Source organism: Panthera onca, chromosome B1 (genome assembly GCF_046562875.1).
Source record: "Panthera onca isolate mPanOnc1 chromosome B1, mPanOnc1 haplotype 2, whole genome shotgun sequence".
NCBI classification, from domain to species: domain Eukaryota; kingdom Metazoa; phylum Chordata; class Mammalia; order Carnivora; family Felidae; genus Panthera; species Panthera onca.
The window spans coordinates 74,664,601-74,676,933 of NC_138342.1; the positions used below are offsets into that span (position 1 = coordinate 74,664,601).

At 34.5% G+C, this 12,333-nt stretch overlaps 1 protein-coding gene across 5 annotated transcripts in view; it reads left to right on the forward strand.

Moving 5' to 3' along the window:
- CCSER1 (coiled-coil serine rich protein 1) overlaps nucleotides 1-12,333 on the forward strand; it is a 1,275,653-nt gene that overhangs the window by 149,195 nt on the left and 1,114,125 nt on the right. The window lies entirely within an intron of this gene.

Consider the following 12,333-nt stretch of genomic DNA (forward strand, 5'->3'; position numbering starts at 1 on the left):
TTACCTACTTACCTATATCCCCTGTTCATGGATATGTGTGAAAAATGCTCAAAACTAAATTACTCATGTATTTTATCTCTGTGTATTTTAGATGATTTGGTTTCAAATGTAAATAGGTCATCCAGTTTTGACAATTGTATTGTGAAGAAGTCTTAAGTTACTGAGGTAACATTGAATGATAGCCAAAACATTTCCTTGAAGTTAGAAGTTCTAACAATTAGATTAGGTTTGGCTATATCTTAATATTGGGCAAATCAGTAACTGCAAAACAACAAATGATAGTGGGATTTTTGTTTCTATCATACAATAGAATTTTGTGTATTTATATTTTTACATAGAGAATGGTGTTAAATTTCATCTTTTGGTGCATTGAAAATATTGTATTACTATTGCAGTTGCTATTGTTTAAGTGCAAGAACACGTTAAAAAAGATTTTGAGTTGATGCAGAATTAAAAATCATGGATAACTACTTCTTATGAAACATTTCTCTTCACGAAATTCTTATTTTTCCTTCGTAAGATGTATTTATGTTAATAATTATGCAGTATGCATTGGACTTGCCCAGAGTTGGGCCTTTTACATATTCTTTGTAGCTCATGATTTTCATACTATATTTCAGTAATTCTCTTTGTAACATCACAAATTATTCTTCCCAATCCACAATCAAGATTTAATATTTAAAATGTCAGAACCCAGAAATGCAGTTTTGTTCTTTCATTTGAGGCTTTTTACACTTTTCAAAAAGTGTCCCTGCAGTGGTACAGCTCTTCCACTAGATGGCAGAATTACATCATTGCCATGGTTGGGGAAAGGCTATCCTTGATAGAATAGAAACTCCATTAAAATATTGTACATGTTCACTGGATTTACAGATAACACTTGTTAAAATAAATACTGGTGATTGAATTTCTATATGAAACCTATCAAAATTGTTTTATTGCTTTACTTTTTTTTTTTTTTTTAGATCTCACAACTACTATCTCATCCTTTAATTTTACAGTGTAATCATGAATTTAAAATGTGTAAAATATGTTGTTTAACTCATAGCAAAGAGAGCAAATGTTAGGACTCTTTAGGTAATCTTAGCTATATGTGAAACGAGTGGCCTTTTTCTGAAATTATAGCTTTATGTCTGACCGTGACACATTTTCTGTATTCCTCTTCTAAAACAATTCAAGCAAATGTATATATGTAGGAAAACATTCATTTTCAGTTATTCTTTACTTTTGGAGACATAATAATAGTAACATGTATTTTCAATATTTATTTGGACCAAAGTACTTCTCTTAATGCTTCATGTGTTTTATCACATCCAGTCCTCCCAATACTATCCACCAAATGATATTGTTATTATTATTATTATTTTTTAAATGTTTATTTATTTTTTGGAAAGAGGGAGGGAGAGAGAGAGAGACAGAGCACAAGTGGGGGAGGGTCAGGGAGAATGGGACACACAGAATCTGAAATAGGCTCCAGGCTAAGCTGTGAGCACAGAGCCCGACGTGGGGCTCAAGCTCATGAACCACAAGATCATGACCTGACCCAAAGTTTTATGGTTGCTTAACCCACTGAGCCACCCAGACACCCCCAAGTGATACTATTATTAATCACATTTTGTAAAGGAAAATAGAACTCTAAGAAGATAAGCAGTTTACCTCAAAATACAGATAGTAGGTGGCAGAGATAGGATTCAGATTTGGATTCTACCTAACTTTAAATCTTAAATGCTTTGGGGAGAATGTAATAAGTTTAAAATTATTATTTATTTTTTGCATTATTTATTTGTAATGAAGTTAAACACAGTTAAGATGGTCTGTGCTTGTTCTGGGTCTAGGCTATAATCTTCTGTAAGGGATACAAAAAAAAAACAATTTAATGCTGATTCTGTACTTAAAATGTGTACTTCTTGATATACTGATGAATGGTATCAGTGTCTTTACTGAAAGGTAACTCATGTAGAAAGGAACATTGTTGCAAAAAAAGATGTTCATACTTAGAAGGGACTGGAGTATTTTGTCTAGTTGATGGGGATTTAAGTTTACCAGTAGGATATGGCTTGCTTTATTTATTAAGATGCCGAGAGTTTCTGAATGAACAAAGATATGCCCTAATAGGTTAGACCACAGTTCTAGTGATTTTGTATATTTTGGGGATATTTCAATCTGAAAGGGAAAGAGGAGGATGTATTAATTCTTTGAACCTCAGTGCCTCAGAAGAAATTGGAGTTGGCTTAAATTTATTACATGAAACCAGAATATATCTGGAAAAATTTGATAAGGATTCACATTTGTTAAATATTTTCAAACTGCTTTAAGTAAAGACTTTCCTTCATTTTCTCTATTATTTTCCTGATAGCTTTCTTAGGATGGCCCACATATTTAAAAAAATATTTTGTAGAAATAGGCCCTTTCTTTTTATGAACTTTTCTTCTAGACTGTGGTGTATAATTTTTTTTAAAGTTTTATTTATTCTTGAGAGAGAAAGAGAGCAGGAGCAAGGGAGGGGCAGAGCAAGAGAGGGACATAGAATCTGAAGCAGGCTCCAGGCTCTGGGCTGTCAACACAGAGCACTATGCGGGGCTGGAACTCACAAGCAGTGAGATCATGACCTGAGCCAAAGTCGGACGCTCAAGCTACTGAGCCACCCAGGCTCCCCTAGACTGTGGTATATAAATGAATAAATTTAAGGATTTGTCATTGTTTCTCCAACAGCTTCACACAGTGACATTTAACTCCATATGTAAGATCATCCTGCTCTATAAACAATTATTAATGTGAGGATAGATTCATATATAACGGACAACACAGAGGCTCTGACATCATTACAGGAAGGAAAGTGCTTGAGTGTATGAATAAGGATAAGCTATGATACATGATAGCAAATAACCTCCAAATCTTAGTGGCTTTATAATATGGATTTCTCACTCAGGCTACATGTTTGTTGTAGAAGGTTCAGGAAGTTCCATTTAATGTCTCATTCTATGTCCAGGCTGTTGAACTATTGCAAATATTGCCTTTTACCATGGCAAAAAGATCTCTGGAGGTCCTCATCCCAGTAATAAATGTTCTGACCTGTAGAGACTCATTTCACCTTCTCTGACAAATTATTGACTAGATCTAATCACTTGGCCCCTCCTTGCCACAAAAGTCTCCAGGAAGTAGTCTCTTGCTTGTGTCTAGAAGGTGTTGACCCTGATATATTTGGTGGGCACTAAGGACTATCATATTCTCAAAAGATTTAGTGTACATCAGTTCTTTTAATTAACTGAGAATTCCTGCTTGCCTCCTCCCTCCCTTTTAATGGACTCTGATTTATGACTCACACTGTGTTGGTCACTGTGCTCAAAAAAGATTAAGACCTCTTTGAAAGTTAAAGATTGATTTGTAATTACAAGTTCTGTTTTTTGGATGTGCTCTCTTCCTGACTTATAGTCCTTGAGCTATATATCTAAATTAACTTGACTAAATTTCTGGGAACCTTAATAAATTTGGAAGTATTTATTTCTGTACATTAAAACGCTGGTTCAGAAAGTTGCATTGTCTTTAGATAACTTGGCAAATGCATCACAACATTGCCCCGAACTGTTTGTGCTAAGGGATTCTGCCAGCATTCATTTATGGCTAGTTTTACTCTGATAGCATACTTTTTCTCATATGCAGTTTGGCATCCTGTTTGTTTTTGTAGGAACTGGGAATGGCAAAGTAAAAACAAAGCAAAAAATAATCTGTAGGACTTTTTTGGTAGAAGAACAGACCATATTTACCTTTGAGGGAAGAAATAGTTACTTGCAGATTATTAGCTTCTCATATCCTATTTTAATTCTTGGCGTGTTAAAATCCAGAGTTTAGGTATTACTGACAATAGCTAAGTAATCTCAGACGAATTAAGCCCCATATTAACTAGCGAAACACTTAACTATGAATCCACTTTTTTTGGGGGGGGGCAACTGTTCTTTCCTTTATTAGCTTATCCTTCATTCATTCATTTACTTATCTATTCTTTTACAGTTTCTTTAAATAAATATTTATTGAGAGCCTACTCTGAAGATACAAAGATGAAAGAGAGGCCTGGAAGATAGAGTTCCAGATTAGGAGACATTGACATTATCTTGTCAATGTAACAGATTTAATAATTCTGACTATTTTATAATTTACACTGTTAAGGGGATGTTTGATTTGGATTATGGCTCTTGATATCAAATGTTTAGAATACATGAACTCCTGTGTCCCTAATTTATGTAGAGTTTTGCTTGCATGCTCAATTGGCACTGTGAATTATATGTGTAATTTATGTCTTTGGCTAATTTCTACCACTGAGGCCCAGCTACCAATGCTGTACAGTGACTCTGAGAGGCACTTGGACACTAAAGAATAAAGTACATTAATGTTCAAGGTATCCATTTCCAAACACCCCACCTTTACCATACATCAGGAAAATGAACTCTACTGGCGTTTTGGTATATGTACTTTCACACTTCCATTCTGTGGCATAAAGGTTGTTGGAGCTCAAAATGAAGAGCAAAGAAAAGCTGATAATTAAAATATCTAATTTTATAAATGTTTCCTCCTAATCCTGAAATTCTAAATGGAACTTTAAAGTACAAAAAAAATGTTACTGGCATTTGGAGAGTTAAAATAATGATCTCAGCTTTTGGTTTAACTAATTTTCAGTGGAATTAAAGGTAATATCATTGAATGCTACAAGGACATTTAATGAGAAAAGGGAACCATTAGTATTTGTAAGGAAATGGAGCCACACAAATCATTCTTCTCAATCCTCGTAAGTTTTAAGAAGGAAAATCACAAGTATCACTCATTAAACATTAAGTTACATTTGTTGATAACTAGTATATTAATTTTAGATTAATGGCTCTAATCTATAATGCCTTTATTGATTTTTCTAGTTACTAATGATTCTTTTCCTATCAATGCCCTTCTAAGTTGTATCACATATATGGCACACCCTACTTAGTTATTTGAATAGGTCTCATTTTACCTATTAGACTTCATTCGCTTAAATGGAAGAAACTGGTATACTTGGTGGCTCAGTTGGGTAAGTGTCCGGCTTCGGCTTAGGTCATGATCTCACGGTTCATTAGTTTGAGTCCTGTGTCGGGCTCTGTGCTGACAGCTCAGAGCCTGGAGCCTGCTTCGGATTCTGTGTCTTCCTCTTTGCTCCTCCCCAACTCATACTCTATTTCTGTCTCTCAAAAATAAACATTAAAAACAATTTTAAATGGAAGAAGCATATCTTACAGCATTTAGTATAATGCCTGGTACATAATAAATATGTGTGAAATAAAGGTATAAATGCTGACTAGGTTGTGACATATGCTTATATAGAAATGAATTAAAAAGCCTTTAGTACAATCATTTTATGTGGTTTGCTTATGCACATTTTTTGGCATTTTAATTTATTATACAAATGTACAGATGTCTTTATGATGCACTGTTTGATATAGCTCTGGTTTTTTATATCATACCAATTGTGACATTGTTCCAGTAGAAACATAATTCATTTTGCGATGGTCAGACTTATAGAATGGTTTCCGGGATCACATCAGTACAATAGTTATGGACTGGCTATGCAGAGAGAAAAGAAGCAGTCAATTATTGGCAATATTTTTTGAAGCACAAATTAAAAAATATGGTCAAATCTGCCTAAGGTGATATTTTAAAACTCCCTGCATGTTTTATCTAGTCCAATTCACTTCATTTCTTATAAACTTGCAGATTCAGAAATTCCTTTATAAAAGCAGATTGGATAAAATATTCCAAAAAAGCAGAATTGGATAAAATATTCCATTCATTTTTTTATGTCTAGCTTTGGGGATGAGTCATTTTCATTTAGAAGCTGGCACAATTTATATGTTTGGGGCACAAAATTATGAATAGCTTATTCATAGAGTTAACTCACTTCATCTAAAATGACTTGAGGACCATTTTGAGTAAATAAATAAAATTGCAGTATCATAATTATTAACATTTCTTTTCATGCAGTTCACATGAGAGATACATAGCACTTAATTTTTTTCCTTTGCAAATTTTTCCCTAATGTGAATGCCTTAGTCTATTAGGGCCACTATAGCAAAATATCCCAAATTGGGTAGCTTGTAAATGACAGAAATTTATTTCTTATAGCTCTGGAGGCTTGGAAGTCCAAGATAAAGATGCCAGCATTGTTTCTGGTTTATAACTAGCACCTTCTTGATGTGTTGTACATGGTGGAAGGGACCAGGGAGCTCTCTGGAGTCTCTTCTTTTTTTTTACATTTATTTATTTTTGAGAGAGCACAAGTAGGGGAGGGACAGAGAGAGAATGAGACACAGAATCCGAAGCAGGCTCCTGGCTCTGAGCTGCCAGCACACAGCCCTACACAAGGCTCGAACTCACAAACCATGAGATCATGACCTGAGCTGAACTTGGACACTTAACTGACTGAGCCACCCAGGCGCCCCTGGAGTCTCTTTTATATACACAATAATGACATTCAGGAAAGTTCTACCCTTATGACTTAAGCACCTCCCATACCATGTCCAAATACCATCATTTCAACATACAAGTTTTAGGGGGACAGAAACATTCAGAACATAGCAATAAAAAATCATATTGTAACAGTAGCAGTATTAAATAATATATATTAAATGCTTTATTAAGAACAGCACATATTTCTATTATTAAAACAATGGAGGACAGTAGTAGAAGGCAATTAAATATTCTTTTATTTAACCATACTACATCTAGGATAATCATAAAGCAGCTTGTATACCTTCTAAAAATAAGAAATTAGAAAATTAAGTTTACTTTTTATTCTTGGTGTTAGAATGCAAAAATGACCATTTTATTTTTAATTGGATCAAGTTATATCAATTTTCTGTGAGATGAAAAAACTCTTTTATGCCTTATTTAGGTAACCCCATGGGCTGGCACAGTTTTTATAGCGTGACAGAGAATATTTATTGATTCAGAATCCATGACAAATCTCTGGCCATCTGAACAGCTGCACAATCTGTAACACAGAATTGACCTTGTGTAACATAACTACATTTTCTGAGGGAATAGTCTTTGGAATTTGAAGCTTTTACATTATTCTAGTTAAAGAATAAAGAAAAATGTATTTTTCGTCGTTATTCTACTATTTTAAAATTTAAATTTAAATGTGACTTAATTTTAGTAAAATAAATAAAACAAATTTTGACTTCCAAGGTCAAGAAATATGTTATTATAGTAGAAATATGCCTAATACTAGGCATTATGGTCAGTTTATATACAAAAAAAATATTTTAACATATTAATATTATGTTGAAATTTCAAATTAATTTAAAAATTGAGACAAATTTTTAAAATTGTCTCAGAAACCATATTTGCAGTGTCAGGATACAAAGGTGTGATTTTTCAAATGAGTTGCGCATATATATTTTACACTTTTGCTCTGTGAGCATGTCTTTGTTTAAATTCATCACTTGTAAATTAGAGTGGCTGTCATTTTATCACTTTTATAATTTAATTCAGTGATCATTTCACTTCACTGCCACATTTTGCTCTAAAATGCCTTCTTTGTTCATATCTTTTATTGTTCTTAGCTTATTTTATCCAAGCTGAAACAATTTATTATTTTTTTTAGCTTTGTCTCTTATGCTCTTTATTGTATACGTTTGTAATTACTTTATAAAGTTATGATTTTAATATTCAGTAGTTGTCTTTAGTACTACCCAATGTTTCGTGAATGTGCCAATGAGAAACCCAAATAATTTTTTTTGTCAAGAGGGACTCACATGAATCAGAGCTTTAATCAGACATCTAGGGGCACAGGTGAAGCAGGTAGAGATCTTAATACCTTCCCAGCTTCCCATGTCCTTCCTTTCTTTATCTGATGGGTCCTGGCTCAGATTTTTGGATGAGATTTGAAGTGGTAGGTGTGTACAATCACCTCATTTACACAGAAAGAGCCATCTCAGTACAAAACATCTCCATTTTTTCCCCCTTTGAATATAGTCACCATGCTGTACATTACATCCTCAGAACTTATTTATCTTTATAACTGGAAGTTTTTACCATTTGACCATACAAAACCTCTCGATTTCATATTCAGATGTGTAGAATGCATAGAAATTTTCCATGGAGCCATATTCCATAAATCTCTGTATTCTAGCTTTATTTTTCATAAGCAACCTAGATAATTAGACATATTCTGTTAAAAGCAGTCCATAGATAAGCTGCCCTACTAGTGAAACCACTTAGTTTGCCAGTTTGTTTGCTAGGAGGTCTGTTATCAGTATGTTTACAAGGAGATTCTATTGAGTCAGCTGCCTTCTTCCTTGACAGAAAGCATACTCCCATTTCCTCCTATAACGGGAAAGTGGATCACAGACCAGCAGCTTAACTCAAGCACTGAGTATGAACTTTATTGTTATTTTTTGAGTATGAACTTTAAATGCTGTCCTCAAACTATCCATCCTGTTTTTGACACTCCCAATACATTTGTATTTTTACCCATCAGTCCTTCATTTCCTTTGATCTTAGACATTATGGTCATTCTTTCAAAGCAGTCTTTTCTACTAGTCTTCTTGAGTTCTGATCCTCATCTCCTGTAGAATAGCACTTCATAGCACTTTTCCCCTCTGGTTTCTTCTCTAGTTCTTCATTACTGTCAGTGTACAGTATGATCAAGTTTCTGTCCTTGAAGAAAGCAAACAAAATAATTTTTTTCTATGCCCTGCTTAATCCAGAAGTTCTCCGTCCTGGCCCTCTTTTTCCTTACAAGTCAACAAGTTCTTAAAGAATAGCCTTTTCTTGGCATATTAATTTTCTCAACTGCCCATGAACTCTTCAGTTGCATATAGTTTAGCTCCTGTAATATACAGGATGTTTCTCAACTTTGCAACTATTGACATTTTGTCCTGGATAGTTCTTTGGGTACAGGGGTGTCTTGTGCAGTATATGTTTAATAGAATCTCTGACTCCTACCCATTAAATGCCGGTAGAACCGTCAAGTTTTAATAACTAAAAATATCTCCAGGCATTGCCAAATATGCCTTTGCAGGCAAAAATCACCCCGGGTTGAGTACTACTCTAAAGTCATCAGTGACTTTACCAATTTTCATATTCTTTTTTTTTTAAATCTTCATCATTAACTTCTCTTCAAGTTCTTACACTATTGAAGACTTCATATATCTATCTAAATATATCTCACTTCTTTTTTTATTTTTTTAATACTTATTTATTTTTGAGACAGAGAGAGACAGAGCATGAATGGGGGAGGGTCAGAGAGAGAGGGAGACACAGAATCTGAAGCAGGCTCCAGGCTCTGAGCTGTCAGCACAGAGCCCGACGCAGGGCTTGAACTCACGGACTGCGAGATCACGACCTGAGCTGAAGTAGGATGCTTAACTGACTGAGCCACCCAGATGCCCCTATATATCTATCACTTCCTCTCTTTTTCTCCTTTTTTTCTCCTTACAGTCTCCTTAGCAGGCTGCTTCTTCATATCTACATTTTAGACACAGCTATTACTTGCATTTGGCCCATCATGCTCTTGCCTTTATTTTTCACCTGTCCTATCTGAAAACTTAAGATATAGGTGAAGTCATTTGTAGATTCTAAACAAAAGGCTGGGAATCTCTATTATATCAGAAATCTGACAACATCAGTCAACATTGAAAAAAACAATATATTGGAGTTATGGAAATAGAATGAAGGCTTATGAAAGCTCTCTTTCCATAAGGAGAATAGTAGAAACTCTGAAGACTGAAACTTTGGAGTAGATGTAGAGAAATATGCAGTGAATTGGTATTTGCCCTAATAGTTAATGGCTCCTCATCCTTTGTTCTCTGCTATTTATATTACTGTCCTGTTTTTATAGACATATAGTTCAGCCTCCTTTTAAGATATTCCAGTAATTCTCAATCTCCCTTCTGTTTCTAAAGCCACATTGGATAAACAGCAATTACATCACTTAAAATAGGACCTCCTCATTAGAGACAGTGTAATACACTGCGATAATAAATTCTACCTTCATGGCTATCACCCAGCACTACACTTTTTTGTTTTTGTTTTCCATGTTTTTTTTTAAGTTCTTCCAGTTAGTTAACATATAGTGTTACATTAGTTTCAAGTGTAAATATAGTGATTCAACAAGTCCATACATTACCCATTGCTCATTATAACAAATGCACTCCTTGATCCCCATCACCTGTTTAACAATCCTTCCATCTATCTCTCCTCTAGTAACTATCAATTGTTCTCTCTAACTGAGGGTCTGTTTCTTGATTTCTCTCTCTCTCTCTCTTTCTCTCTCTCTCTCTCTCTCTCTCTCCCTCCCTCTCTCTCTCCTTTTCCCAGTTTGCTCATTTGTTTTGTTTTTTAAATTCCATATATGAGTCAAATCATATGGTATTTGTCTTTCTCTGACTGACTTATTTTCCTTAACATTATACCCTCTACCTCCATCCATCTTGTTGCAAATGGCAACTTTCATTCTTTTTTATCTAGTTATCTATTTCATTCCTTTTTATCCACATCTTCTTTACCCATTATTTAGTCAATGGACACATGGGCTGTTTCCATATCTTGACTACTAAATAATTCTGCTATAAATGTTGAGGTGCATGTATCACTTTGAATTAGTGTTTTTGTATTTTTTGGGTAAATACCCATAGTGCAATTGCTGGATTGTAGGGTAGTTCTATTTTTAACTTTTGGGGAACCTCCATAGTGTTTTCCCCAGTGGCTGTACCAGTTTGCATTCTCACCAATAATGCAAGAGGGTTTCTTTTTCTCTACATCCTCACCAACACCTGTTTTGTGTGTGTGTGTGTGTGTGTGTGTGTGTGTGTGTGTATGTGTGTGCGTGTGTGGTTGATTTTAGCCATTCTGACAGGTGTGAAGTGATATCTCATTGTAGTTTTGATTTGCATTTCCCCAATGATAGGCGATCATGAAAATCTTTCCATGTCTGTTGGCCATCTCTGTGTCTTCTTTGGAGAAATGTTTGTTCATGTCTTCTGCCTAATTTTTTAATTGGATTATTTGTTTGTTGAGTTTTATAAGTTCCTTTAAGTTTTTTTGGAGACCAACCCTTTATCTGTTATGTCTTTTGCAGATATCTTCTCCCACTCAGAATATTGCCTTTTAGTTTTTTATTTATTTTTTTAATGTTTTTTTTTTTTTTTTTGAAAGAGAGAGACACACAGAGCACAAGTGGGGGGAGGAGCAGAGAGAGAGGGAGACATAGAATCTGAAGCAGGCTGCAGGCTCTGTGCTGACAGTTGAGCCCAATGCGGGGCTTGAACTCATGAATTGTGAGATCATGACCTGAACTGAAGTCGGACACTTAACTGACTGAGCCACCGAGGCGCCCGCCTTTTAGTTTTATTGATTGTTTTCTTTGCTGTGCAGAACATTTTTATTTTGTTGTAGTCCCAATAGTTTATTTTTGCTTTTGTTTCCATTGCCTTAGAAGACAATATCTAGAAAACGGTTGCTACAACCAATGTCAAAGAAGTTACTACCTGTGTTCTCTTCTAGGATTTTTATGGTTGTAGGTCTCACATTTACATCTTTTATACATTTTGAATTTATTTTTGTGTATGATGTAAGGAAGTGGTCTAGTTTCATTCTTTTGAATGTTGCTGTCCAGTTTTCCTTATACCATTTGTTGAAGATACTGTCCTTTTCCTATTGGATATTCTTTCCTGCTTTGTTGAAGATTAACTGACCATATAGTTGAGGGTTTATTTCTGGGTTTTCTATTCTGTTCCTTTGATTTATGTATCTATTTTTGTGCCACTACCATACTGTTTTGATTACTACAGCTTTGTAATATAACTTGAAGTCTAGAATTGTGATGCCTCTAGCTTTGTTTTTATTTTTCAAGATTGCTTTGGCTATTTGGGGTCTTTTGTGGGATTGAGCCCTGGGTCAAGGCCCATGTTGGTCTCTGTGCAGAGCATGGAGCCTGCTTGGGATTCTCTGTCTCTCTGTCTGTCTCTCTCTCCCTCCCCCTCTACTCCCCTGATCTCTCTCTCTCTAAAATAAAATTAAAAACAAAAAAATTAAAATAAAAAAATCAAGTTCTTTATATATTAATGTTTTGTAAGAATAACCTTGTATTTACCTGGCTTCTCATTTGCTTATTTTTTGGAAATGCATGCAGTTTTCAAAATCAATTTACATTACTTAGAAAAAATAATAGAGAAGAGCATTTAGAATTTCTGTATTTTACTATAATTATGTTGCATTTTAATTAGACCATTTATTCTACCTACTTATTTCTTGACTAAGAAGTTAAGGAAAAAGTATCTACCTTTAAGATATTGTCTTAGCTATTTAAAA